Below are 13,971 nucleotides of genomic sequence, written 5' to 3'. Positions count from 1 at the left end.
ATATAGCACAGAATATACTCCGTGTGTGCGTAGTCCGTTCACACGTATACAGCGAACTATACGGCAGCGATTACGTTTTATTGCGTGTCTACGTCGCGGTCACGTACAAAGTGACAATTTAGATACTCCTCGCGTATAGACTATTGTTGTTCAGATGGTCGGCAGTGTCGGCACCCGCCACTGGTACAAAGGAAACGTGATGTTGCGCTAGAGGTGGAACTCGGTTGGCCTTTCTCGAAATGCGGCGGAGCTATAATACAACTCGGGGGGACCCTCAGGGACCGTGTAGAATATTCGCTCAGAATGCTCCGGGAAGCAGGGCGGTCGGGAATCCGCGCGTGGCGCGCGGCATAGTAGGCAATCGATCGACACTGATACGATTTGCGATAGTCCGCGGAGTGCGGGCGACGCGACGTTCTCCTTAACGTCGCGCGCGACAAATTGGGAAGAAGAGGCTTACCGCTACCGTCGTTGTCGCCGACGTCGTCGTCGCCGCCGCCGCGACGACATAATGGAATTACTCGCCGTGCTTCCAATAGCGGTGCCGGTGCCGGTGCAGCTCGTGCCTGTTTCCGGCCCCGGCTTCCCCTAGGAGCTTTGCGCGTCGGTAGGCGCGGATATAACCACTGCTGTACGCGCGCGGCACGGGTTTCCCCGCGCTCATTGAGAATTGCTTTATCGACTACTTACGTCGCGATCGCTCCCGGGGAAAGCGTTCCGCGAGCCCGTAGAAGCCCGGCGCAATAAATATAACCGTAAAACCCATGCCGTAAAATCCGGCTCGACGTTATATATACATATATGTACGTTATCCCCGTCGTACACACACGCATGCCTGACGATCGGCACACCCACATACGTGTTCAGCTATTGGCACGTACGACGAGAAAATACTATCGAGAAGAGCCTAACGTGACAGTCTCTATACACGTGTAACGTATAGTCCTTTAAAGTATCACGCGCGCTATTTCGATTCTGTATTGTAGTAGACTTGCGCGGCAGTAAACAAACAACCGAATCGGACCGCCAATGCGTCATAACTACTGTCCGTTGTACCGAGTACAGTAGTTGCTATTTGTATTTGTCACACAGCGCTAGTTGATTAAATGTCGCAATAATGGATTGCGTGGATATTGTCATATGAAGGATTCTGAAGACAAAATCATTGTTGAAACCTAATGGCATGTTGTAGACTTTTAGTAATTTAGTAAATGGGATCACATAATGACATACGCAAGTCACACGAATTTTATGTATTGTTTAAATCTTAAATTCGATTGACTGAGAAAATGATTAACATCAATATATTGTCATGATTATGATATAAGGAATTTGAACATTACACGGTAAATGTTTATTTCTGAATAAGGAAATTAATTTGTATAGGTTTTTCAAGCTAGCAAACTTTTACATATTGTTATAAAATCACGCGGATTATAAAAAAAACGATAAGACTCCACAGAATATTCGCCAGTTATATTCTAGGCGTTATACGAATGAACGATTGTAGGCTGTCTGTTGCCTGGATGGATTGATGGAATGTTGTATGGTCCATCAGTGACATATGATATAATAAAACATGACTAACATGATTAACATGGCCTAAAAGTTTGACACATATAGATCACTGTCTAATCAAATGACCATCACACTGTCACACGTGCATATTTGCAAATAAGTTAGAAGCTTGCATTGTCATTTACACGAGTTTTTAAAAATCAGGAGTTTTTATATTTATTATATCTTATCGATATAAAGTACCAAAGTAAAGATTTTTTCACATTTCTTGACATTTTATCGGTATTAAAGATCATTCTAAGCAATTTGCTTTTTCATTAGGAACAATATATTAAATCAGTCAGCATATACATACGTGGATACATAAATTTCAACGCTGATATCATGGAAATTTCTTCGTACGATTGTTTCGAAGAACCGAGAATCCCATAAAACTGGAGTCCATAGAAATGAACGTAAAACGTTTTGTGGGGACGCTTGTCGTTGGAAATTTCTTTTTCCTTTCGCTCTTTTCTATTGTTTCAACGAGCCATTGCCCGGCCATTTCGTTAGGTCACCTCAAACGTGTCTGCCAGTCGGACGAGGGAAGACGTCGTCTTTTGTGATCGTCGGGGTATCATTTACCACTACACGTTTGTCATCATTTGCGATTACACGCCAACTATTAAACGCTAGCTCATTTACGAATATGAAATTGCGCGGTTCTTGTCAAAGTGTTACGCTCATTATTATATTTCTATTGTTCCGATTGGTAATGTCCTATCAAGAGGACCGTTTCCTTCAAAAGGACTTTATTTTAATCAAGCTAATTGCATGGTATCGTAGTTATTATGCGGATTGTTCAAACTGTTCTGTAAGCTGCACCATTTACATTACACTTTAACGATTTACCATTTTAATGAACTGTGCTGATTTGTATGATTATATTATTTGAAAGATGGATGAGATAATAATTGTCTCACGATACTTTTTAAGGAGAAAAAAGAGAAGTAGAAAGAAATAAAGATTTCTCATGGCTAAATAATAATTCCTAGTTATATATAAATTCTTATTGTAATTTCAAAATAAAATGTTTGACTCTTTCTAATTGTTCTTTAAAAAGAAATTTTTTTTTTAAGAGTGCAAAGCTGACGAGATAAGATGAAAAGGAAACATATTAGGCTCTAAGTTAGAAAATATAAATAGCATCAATATTGATCAAGTCAAACTGAATTTAAATCCGCAAATTAATTTATTTGGAAATTCAAAGTATACGTATATAGCACATATTAAGCGCAGCAATTAACAACTATCGCTATCCATTGGGAAGTTAGCGAATTCTCGATTAAATCATTCGCAAAGTTCGCAGCCAAATATACTTGTCTACTTTCCACTTCTTATTCCAACCTGGATTCCGAGAAGATCGCATCATTAGCTAAGAAGTTTCTATATCATACTTTACGAAGATCGTCCGTGGCGCAACTTTTTCAAGAGCCTTTCATACATAGTTGCGATCGGGACCTATGACGACATCGATGAGTGTCCTCCAAACTTGATAAGACCAAGATGATATTTTTTACCAGTGCTGTCCGAGCAAATAATCGATCTCTCGTGCTTGGCGTTACCTATTGCGTGCCACGTCGATGACAGCGTTCATAATCGACTCATCGCTCTTTATCGCTATACGAACCATTGGGCCTATTCTGTAACTCTTAACGACAGTTTCGTTATCGTTATACTGTCGTTGCGCAGCTTTCTTTTTACTATATGTAATATCTACGCAAATATAACGATAACGAAACTGTCGTTAAGAGTTACAGAATAGGCCCACAGGCCTCTGCAGGGCGAGAGCTAGGACGCGATTGACTCTCATCGTTGTCTCCGACAATTTCTGGAAATGTTCTCAAGTCGTCGCTCTTATCACGCGAATGAGCATGCACACTCTACCGTCATCATCTCCGATCAGATTCCGGATGACGCGGGGATTAAGTAAGCGGTCCTTAATCGAGTCCTCGGCCCAAACCTCGTTTTCACCGTGCTCGAGTAACGCCGAACTTTAAATCGATATTTCGTCGGATTCGCGTCTACCAGCAGCCGAAGCGACACACAGCTCGCGCGCATGGTGCGCGCAGCAGTGGCAGCGGCGGGTCCGCTTGCTTCTCCTCCCGCGCGCGCGTCGTTACCTACCTACCTACTCTACCGCGAGGCGTACTGGAGGGTGCAAATGGTACATCCATTACTACCCGCAGTCTAATGGCTGGAATTTATTAGGCGATAAGTTACTTCGGCCACCTACCTTACTTGCCGAGTTCCGAGACTCTATCCGAGCGGAAGCCGAGAGGGACACGTTTTGAGGCTGCTTTGCTCCTTTCCTTCCCACCGCTCTCTCGCAAGCTCTCACAGGCCGCTGTTCTCCAATCCTCCGTCCTTCTTCTTCTCCGCGGCGCGGACGCTCTTCTCTTTCTCGGTGGACGCGGCTTACCGCGGCGGCGACCACCGTGATTCTCGGCACCTCCGGTTCACCCCTTTAAAACCTAAGCCTATAACCAAGATTCATTGCGTAAGGAGGTAAAACCGAGGGCCCGGCAACGGAAGCCGACGTTCCGTAGGTTTTATGTATGGCAACGAATTACGACGACAACAGAGAGCATTTCCGTGTTTTATTTTTAACGCGTTGTTAAGCAGCAAAGGCACGGGAATGATATTTATGGCGGAGGAAACGGGTTTCACTTTTTTAAGAAAATGGGAATCGATAATTCCCCCACAATATAGCCATAGCAAATGAGTAGGCAAATTATTCATCCTATACATGTAGGTACGTCATAAATTTAGAAGGAATCGATACAAATTCTACGGGTTCGATAACGACAAATAATAAATAACCGCATCCACGCACACTCTAAGTATAAAATATAATATTGCCTGATGTTGTGGATGGAACCAAATACCGTTAAAGCCGATAAGAACGGATTATGAACACGGATGAAAAGATATGCTTTTAGTGTGTCCCAACACATACAATGGTTATTGAGGGAACGGATGCAATTTTTGAAACAAAGATTGGAAAAATTGCAGATATTTTAATTATTCGCGCCGATCTTTCCGGCAACTCCACCAATGTAACTTCGTATGCAAGTTTTCCCAAAGAAATAATTTTCAGAAATTAAATACTCGAATGAGAGTATTTATTATTCCACATTTTTGGAAACTGCTTTCAGAAAATAGACAGTTTTTCCTGATTTACATTTTAATTCTATAAATTTCCATTTTTTGTAATGGCTTTTATGTATTATTGTATTCCTGTATTTAATTTTTATCAACAATGATAAGCGTATTTCCTATATTTTAATATAAATAATTCAACAACACTGTGTTTTCGAGATAAATCAAATTGTGCGAATAAAAAAATATGTGGCGAATATATGAATAATAAATTTAAAAATTCCATTTTGGAGCATTTTACTTTTTTTCCCGCTGACCTAAAAAATGCGCATTTTTAGAGAAAGCATGTTTTGGAAATAGGAAACGGAATCGTGTATAAAATTTTAAACAATAAATGTCGCTTTTGTGTATGTACAATGTACACCATATGTAAACAATTGCAGACAGTCATCATGTAAAAAGCAAACATTTCGTATGAAAATTATTACACTGCAGTAACTTCAGCATAAGTAATGCCTGCGCACGTTCTTCTTTACGGAACATTGCACGAATTCGTCGATCGGTTCACGGCGTTCGCATAACACGTAGTGGGAAAACACAACGTATATATATATATGCATAAAATGGATAAGACAAATTTCATAGCGGTAATTTCGCGTCTGCCCAAACGGCTCACTCCGACGATCGACGGAGAAGTATTGCGTCGTGGTTCCGGAAGGAGCTGTCGCGGTCGGCGCGTAATTTCGCCTCATCCGCTGGAATCGGGAGCTTCGATTTGTCATTCCGCACGACTCGCGGCCCATTTGTCAGTCCGGGGATCCGAGCGGTGACGAGTAGTAGTCGCGCGTAGCCGTTTTATGCGGCGCGATAACAATACGCAAGCGACACGAAAACCCGCTGTCGGTGTGCCACGGGCGTGCATTAGGGCCGTCCCCGCCGCGCCGCGCCGAAGCGATTCCATCGGTGTAATTTCTGGCAATGCCATGCAAAATCGATAAGCTTTCAATTTCGAAACTTTCCGACAGATTTACAGTCTAACCTCGAGATTGCACGTTTTGCGACCAATAACTGATCTCCCCCCCCCCCGTCCCCGTCTCCCTCCTCTTTTTTTCGATTCCACGGACGATCGTGGTATAATTTAATTTGGTAAAACGGCCTTCGGGTATTAGCTCGTGGAAATATGCAAACGCATATTTTCGAGGCGGGTGGATATAATGAATGAATTGTGTAGCCACTTCGTAAAACCCGAATGTATTACAATTAATGTATTAAATGGCCATTTTTTCGAAACGATCAGAAACAATCAGGATTAATTAATTTTGGTTTCCATGAAGGAATGTTATAAGAATGTATCAATTACATTCATTGCAACATACAACTTTAGGAAATATTATTCAGCCAAATTTGATTTCATGCGGGTATGATGCATTTAAAAAGAGGGGCTTACATTTATCGTACATTTTTTGCGTTGCGTTCAATGCTTTGCGAAGGTGAAAATAATATGGATGAATAAACACATTAAAAAAAATTTATTTTCTCATGCTATTTTGCATGATTATCTTTATCCAAACTACGATAAGCCGATCATTCAATATCATGTGTTAGGTCGTTAACTTTCACGTGGCGACACGTGCAACGCCTGTCGTAAACGTAAAGCATCGCTTTAGCGCTTCGCGGTTGTTAAAACGGGACTCGGCCTGGGCTTAATGACGCGGTCGAATGTTAATTATACGATATTCCGCGAATCCATATGCTGACCAGTGGAAACACGGCATTGTCTATTGAACAGTACGGTTGTAATACCGAGCGAAGGCACGACTTGTCCGAGTCTGTTGTCCATCCTCGATTTAAACGACTCTGACCCTGTTGCACGAATTGCACGTATGTATCTGACCATTTCATGGATACTGCTAACATTATGGTGTACCAGGAGTGATAGAAAAGATTCTACAAATCCACGAAAACTCGACGGTAGAAGAATCGATTCGGAAATTTGTATATTGTCAACGTATATGTGTACGTTCGTATATATTTGTACGCCATACAATTTATAATCAACAAAGCATATAAAAGTATATAAAAAGTGGTTATTTTTCGTTAATTACAACGCGAAGTAGACTTAGCCATCGGCTTAGAAATATCATAATTTGGTTATTTGTGGGTCAGAACGAGTGAATGTATTTATTTGTATCATTATGATTCATTTTGAATACATTAAAATTGTTTGGTTACATTAAACAGTTAATATCTTTGAAATGATACGATCTCATAAAAATCAATACGATTAAATCGACTTGTATCGGTTGCACTATATATATTTCTTTATCCAGTTTATTGGATTGCATAGTTATTTGCGTTCATTTGCGTAAATTTGCCTACACTAAGCCACACCCTTTGATGTTAACTTTCTTTACAATTTTATTTGGAAATGGTTCAATCGAGTTTTTAACCATTAACGAATAACCATTTATTTATACAAAAGAATACAATGAAAAAAGGTTTTAGTTATAATAACCAAAGGCTTGGTGAAATAGCTCCAACTAAAGGGTTTAGTGATTATGACGAAATAATTTGGTTAATGTTAACAAATTTGGTTAACATTAACCAAATATTTCCCTTTAGTTGAAGCTATTTCACCAAGCCTTGGTTATTATAACCAAAACCTTTTTTCAGTGTATAAATAGAAGAAAGTCGAAAACAGTTTTAAAATTTTATCAATACGAAAATATTTTTCGAATTGATAAATATATAATATTTAAGATACAACCTGTTATATATTTTTTAATATTTTTCTGCCTTTTTTACGATTATGCAATTTCTGTCCCAGACACAACAGATCGAGTAGCAATGCTAAATTATCGTCCTGTACGAACAATTCTGCCATTTTATAACCCCGAGCTACGCAACGATTTTACAATTTCGCAGATTAAACAATAGCTTTTAAAAGAACTGTACACGTGTATTACCTCTTCTCCCGCGGTATTGTAAATTTTCGGAACAATCGAAATTTTACGCTGGCAGTAAAGCAACGCCGCGTTTACGGCGAAACTCTGCCGCGCGAGTTCTGAGTTAACGATCGGAGGTAGCAGCTCGTTGTAAAAACCGGTGATTGGAAAAATTTGGCTGTGTCGCGCCCGTGAATAGTTTTGGTATTTTGTTTATCACATACTAATTCTTTTTAATAAGATATTTTCTTTGCAGACGCATATACGGGGTGAGAGCGCACGTCTCCATTCGCTTTAGCTTTATCTTGGTGTTGCTTTTTAAAGAGCTTATACATTCGCCGATGTAAACGACAGTACGACAAATTTGTCAAATAAATCCGTGCATAATGATGACATAAAGTGCCTGCGACGGAAATCATCGCGCGGCTAAGCTAGTCGGTCCAACTTTTAATGTTTAAACTTTCGTAATGAAGTCTCAGCCTTTTGAGCGCCGACGGCACTTGCGGAAATTTATCACTATTCACCGGTAATACTTTCGCGCGATCGCGCGACAACATTTGTCAGCGTTACGTCGGTTGATCCAGAGTCGACGGATCGATCGAGTGGATCGATCCGTGTGGTTGCCCCTCGGCTGGGCTTTCGTCCTCGTCCACAATCCACGATGAAGAGGTCGTAAAGTCGGCGGGCTTGGGCGCCGAGAAGTTGGGGCGAGCGATAGACAGTTCGCTCAATTATTAAAATAAAGTCCCCGCTCCACTTTCCAGCGGCGAGGGGGCGATGGCGATGCGAAGTGGATTCGTCGCGAGAATGAAGCCGGGAATTCGCGTCGATCTAATTCATACACGCCTGGCGTGCAATCGGGACGCCTGGAATCGTTGGAACGCTTCGGCGTCTGGATATGTTTGCCGTCTCTCGCAAACGGCGCTGCATGATCGACGCGCTTGAACGCGGTTTTAATTACGCGAAGAACGAATGAAAGCAAATGGAAAATGTTGCGATAAAAATATATGGCGAGAGGCCGGTTTACGGAAATAAATGAATGCGAAACACAGTGAGCAATCATTTTTCCGTAACACGAAATTATTGCGAGTTACGATGAAAAAAATGTTATGATTAAGAAGTTTTATTTCTAATTATTTTCGTAACGAAATGATTATTATGAGAAATTATTCTAAACTGACAGCAGTAAATGCCTGCATGCTTCTAGATTTTTTAGATATGTTTAGTTTAAAAAATAATGTTGTCTTTGTTTATTCTCTTTTGCTAAGTGATATATTTATATTACTTAACAATGACAAAGTAACGCGGTATTAATTTCTTCATATTTGTTCAATTATTTTTAAAATATTTAACTAAGAAAAAATGTGTGTATAAAAATGTCAAATTATCTCAAATTGGATATATATAATCATTCCCATATGGCGAAGTTTTCCAGATAATGATAGCAGTAACTGATCAGTGAATAACATTGCGTTGTCTAGCATTAAAGCGATGAGAGGTTGCACCGCATCTTGCTTGTAAGTGCTATTCCGATGAATTATTACAGTGTGATGCATTACTTGCTGAAAGATTGCAATTCTTCACCTCGCCTCATTCGTCATCTTGGCCTTTCTCTTCACACGTGCATTATGCACATTGCACACAGCACGTCATAGGATTGTATGAGTCTAGTTATGCGCGTATGTATGTCAGGTTCAAGTGTCATATGTTCGTGTATTCTTGTAAATTGTGACTTAGCACGAGCAGCATTGTAGCAGGAAATTTGTTACAAACATAACGCCAAGATACGTCGAAATATTTTTGATGAATAATTGCAAGAAAATTAAACAAGTTGCCCCTTAAACACGTTATATGTTACAATTTTTGAATTAAAAAAGCTATTAATGAGACAAAGTTTTTCGCCAATTCCTCGCAAATATAATTTAACACAAAGCTCAACCGAGCTTCGTGTTTTATGCTTTTGCGAATTTTATTCCGCGTGGTGCATATGCAACTATGAAACATGTGAAATAATTAAAATAAACATTCAAAAGCGAACATACACATGATCGTATACATATAACAAATCAAATTCCCTGATTTCCACCTTTTTGTTTTCTCATGAATATTGCTAAAATAATACGACTGTCGGTTGTAAAATCAATGTTTTATATACATATATATGTATATTGTAATACGCACGCTAAAATAATATATCTATTACTTTTTATAAGTTCTCGCTTTAAAATGTTTATAGTACTTCAGAGTAGCGCAAAGCTAATTATCTGTGTCTAACATAGTATTTCCCACTTACATTTTTTTTCGCGCTGGACACGCTGTTCATAAGAGATTCAGGAAATTCACTGATCTTCTCAATTTTCTGAAATTCGGAGCCAGCTCGTCGATGTTCGTGCAAGACTAAAATGCCAACTCGGCGCATCGAAGCTTCCTGTTTGTTGAAGGCACGCATTCTCGTCTTAAGCAGAAAGCACCCAAGCCAATGATTACATTCCTTGAAGCGTCGACCCGATGTTCCGGCGACGGCACCGAAATAATAATATCGCTCGATTGCTCTACCGGGTGAATTAGATCGGTCGTGCGGACCGACGCGACGGGGAACCACTGGGTTTCCGGGTAGCTGCTTGAATGCACAAATGATTGGTGGGATCGCAGTAGCAAGTAGGCGCCTGGCGTCTTCACCCCCGGTTTGGTCGGTTCGTTGCTCTTACAATGGTCCGGTGAGCCCTCTGAGCCGTCTGAGCCAAGAGAGTGAGCTTTCCTCTCGCGAAGAACGGTACGGCCACTTGCTATGTGCATCTACTGCCATAGGGTTTGCATCGTTATTTCTCTCGAAAGACGATTTTTTCCAAGACATCGAGTTCGCGCGACTGCTATGTGGCCACGTGTTTTCTTAATCTGCGCCAGTTAATTGGACGCGAGAGACGAAAGCATAAAGTGAACTTATTTATAATATACGACAGAAGAAAGTGATGTGTGTAATATATATATTAAAAGAAGATATCTGTAGATAAGAATTTAGAGAAAGAAAAGTTGTAAAGGACGATTTCATGATTTTATTATCTGTGTCGGATTGTTATTTTTATTTTTTATATTCCTATGTTCTTTCAAGTTTAGTGTAGGTACATAAAAAATACCGGTTTCGTACAGTAGTCTATCAAACGTAAGGTGAAGAGATATATTGATCTGATTTACTAGTAAATTAGATATACTGTTTCTTATTCCGTCTGCATACTGTCTATATTGCGTACTACGAGTAGTAATGTATAAATATAAGGATTGTCACGTAGCTCTCCAAAGTTCTACTGTTTCCAATATTACAGAGTGCATCTCATCGTACTTGAAGTCCATTATATTTATGTATCAGTGGCACGACGAATTTATGTCAACTTTCTTCTCCTTGAGAGAGCATCTTGCTCGTGACTAGGTGGAATCCAATTAAAATTGTAATTACGATTCAACATTGACGGGCAGTTTCTCTTCAAAATTCCAATATTTAAGATTTTAATATTTTATTTTAACAAAAGTACATAGTACAATAGAGTCTACTCTTTATATGTGTGTTTTTAATTGCATTTAATTCACACTTTCAGTTTCTATAATATACATTTATATGTCAATTTATTAACTTGAGGTACTTATTTAAATTATATGTTTTTTGTTTATTATAAATTTTATGCTATATTAAGAAAATTATAGTAATTTTTGTATAAATTTTGCTCATCTATCCTAAAATTAATCATTTAATTATTTATTATTCTTTATCTGGATTCGAATAGATGTTATCTTTTGCCGTATTAATTTCCCTGTTAATTGTAATATATGTAGGTATATCAATATGCGTATCAAATAATATAACAAATATAACTTGCATTTCGAAATATATGCGTAATACATCGTAATATAAATTAACATGATCATTATAAGTATTAACAATAATCCGATTATAGATTAATTGGGATTCAATATAGATTTTATTATTCTCGACTGTTCTTACAGATTAATAAACATAATACTCAAAATAATTTTGAAATAATATGTACAAATATTTTGTTAATGATACCAAATCATAAATTATAATATTAAATTTTAATTAATTCGACAACAAGATAAAAATTATTTAACAATAAAAAAATTTATTTAAACTAATGTATCTGGGTAATGATACGTGTGATGTTTCTCAAACAAAGCAACAAAGTTAATTCAGACAAAACGGTATAAGATTAGTACGAATCATTACTCATATGGTATGTGCAGGACATATTTATTTATCAATATAATTCTCTAAATATCGGATGTTCGCAATTTCTCTCTCTTTTTTCTTTTTTAAATATAATATAAAAGCAGCGCATAGGCATATAATAATATTATGCTAAATATTCCCGCAATTCGTCTTTTTAACAGTAGCAAAAGTTTTTCAAAGCCACTCTCGAGTTAATGTAAAACGCAATGTGAACGAGGGTTCTCTGAAAATTGTGTTTTACATAACAATTTGCATTCCCTTTAGTTGTGCCCACAGACATTCATGAGTGGCGAGTTTTAGTGCGGAGTGCACTCAAATTCCTAAACCGTATTGTCGAAGACGAGATATATAAGTAAGGTACGTAAATGCTACAATCTGGAAATTCTCCGCGTGTCTTTCGTCTCACTTTCGGCACTTTTCTCCCTCATTTTCTCGGGGAATTACGTTTCGCGTACTCAACGTCCTTCACCGGTCTTAGACGGAATAACGAAGTCGGTTTCTTAGACAGGGGAACAATGTCTCGAGAAAGGGAAATATGCCACGGTATCATAAAGCAAGAAGGAGGAATACCGAGAAACATTGCGGAAAGGAACATAATGACTGTAGCATGAATGAAAATACAACGTATTGTATGAAGAAATAAATATAGAAAAGACTATGCCTGCATGCATAGCGTTTTTATATATCTTTAAGCGTTTCGTTATTGATCGTTAAATAGCATGATTGGAATCTGTTGGCACGATATATATCACCCGATATCGAGCACATTAGTCTCAGAACACGTTCCTTCGTCAGCTCTGTATCACTGGAAAGCACGATTCAAAGACTACCGAAACTGTCTGAAGCACAGTGCTCTTTTGAAGTCGTCTGAAAGCAAAGAAACGTGCGCTTTGTCAATGTTTTGGTCGACGTAGCAGACATCATTCAATGGGAGGACAAATGGAGTATAACGAGTACTTTCATGATTGATAATATATAATTGATCACTGATCAATCAAAATTTTAGATCATTCATTGCTTGATGTTTGATTTGTATGAGAATCTATAGGAGTAATCAATCAATCTATAGAAGTAATTAATAGAAGAATTTAGGGACAATTAATGTAATTAATACGTGAGAGGCCACATTTTTACGTTCTTATATTTATAGTAAGATTTTATTAGATTAAATTCTATGAAATCGGATGTTAAAAATTATTGGTTTGAATTGAACGAATTTCGAAGTATAAATGTATTATCAATCATGATTATCACTTTACCGATTTCTATAACGTAATCATTACTTATTTATAAAAATTTAAAGCGGCAGCACTTTGCGCATATTGAATTTAAACAGATATATCAGTAGCGACATCGTCGCAGAACTGCAGAGGTATATGTATTGACACAGGAGTAGTATAAAGTCATATAGATAGTCTGCGGATATGCAAGTCAAGAGAGAGGTTGCTTTCCGCCATCGTCGATCGCAAGGCGACAGCCGATTTCGAGAGGACATGAAGGCAGGGAAGCGGAGTGCGCCAAGGAGGGCTCGATCACGTCGTCGAAGTCGTCGGCGAACGCGACGCGTTGTTCCCAATTGATCGATTCCATTCGCAGCGTATACGGGACTTTGGTCTCTCTACCCGCGGGGATTTGGCACTTTGACGAGCCCACATCGCGTGAGAAAGAATGTCTATCTTCTTTTTTCTTCTGTTTCCTCTGCCGTCCCCTATTTTCCTTCCCGCGTACATACACGCGCGTTCATCTATTTGTGTTTAAGTAGCAATAATGTTTGCCTTCTGTTCCGTTCGTCCATTGAATTAATTTGGTACGATCGAATTCATTCAATCGCTTGTCTCACTAGGTAATCGCGTTTAAGAACCTTTTTGCATCGTTCTTGTGGCCGTTTTCTTCGTCGATATTGGAACATCGATGCTTTAAGCGCATCGAGACCACTAATACGGTGTTTGTCTTCCCAGCGAAAAGCTTAATTATGACTTTCGTCAGATATAACAGTCCAATCGTTGTCGCTGCGGCTGACTATAATTCCAGGTCGACCCAGCGGAAGTTAATTTCGCACGTGCGTGTACGTGGGAAATTTCTTCCCGTGTTTGGGAGGGATAGGCACACGCTCGGTGATGAACGACG

The 13,971-nt window shown here is 39.0% G+C and overlaps 2 protein-coding genes across 2 annotated transcripts in view; one reads left to right on the top strand and one right to left on the bottom strand.

The window, feature by feature from the left end:
- Window positions 1–3,987, bottom strand: part of LOC139822868 (uncharacterized) — a 183,734-nt gene extending 179,747 nt beyond the window's left edge. The window contains exon 1 of the mRNA XM_071795022.1: window positions 3,794–3,987. The gene's annotated coding sequence lies outside the window, so the exon portion shown is untranslated. The remainder of the gene's footprint in view (window positions 1–3,793) is intronic.
- Window positions 1–13,971, top strand: part of LOC139822727 (cytochrome P450 4c21-like) — a 92,811-nt gene that overhangs the window by 41,364 nt on the left and 37,476 nt on the right. The window lies entirely within an intron of this gene.

Source organism: Temnothorax longispinosus, chromosome 12, assembly GCF_030848805.1.
Source record: "Temnothorax longispinosus isolate EJ_2023e chromosome 12, Tlon_JGU_v1, whole genome shotgun sequence".
Taxonomy (NCBI): Eukaryota; Metazoa; Arthropoda; class Insecta; order Hymenoptera; family Formicidae; genus Temnothorax; species Temnothorax longispinosus.
This window is presented reverse-complemented; position numbering and strand designations above follow the sequence as displayed.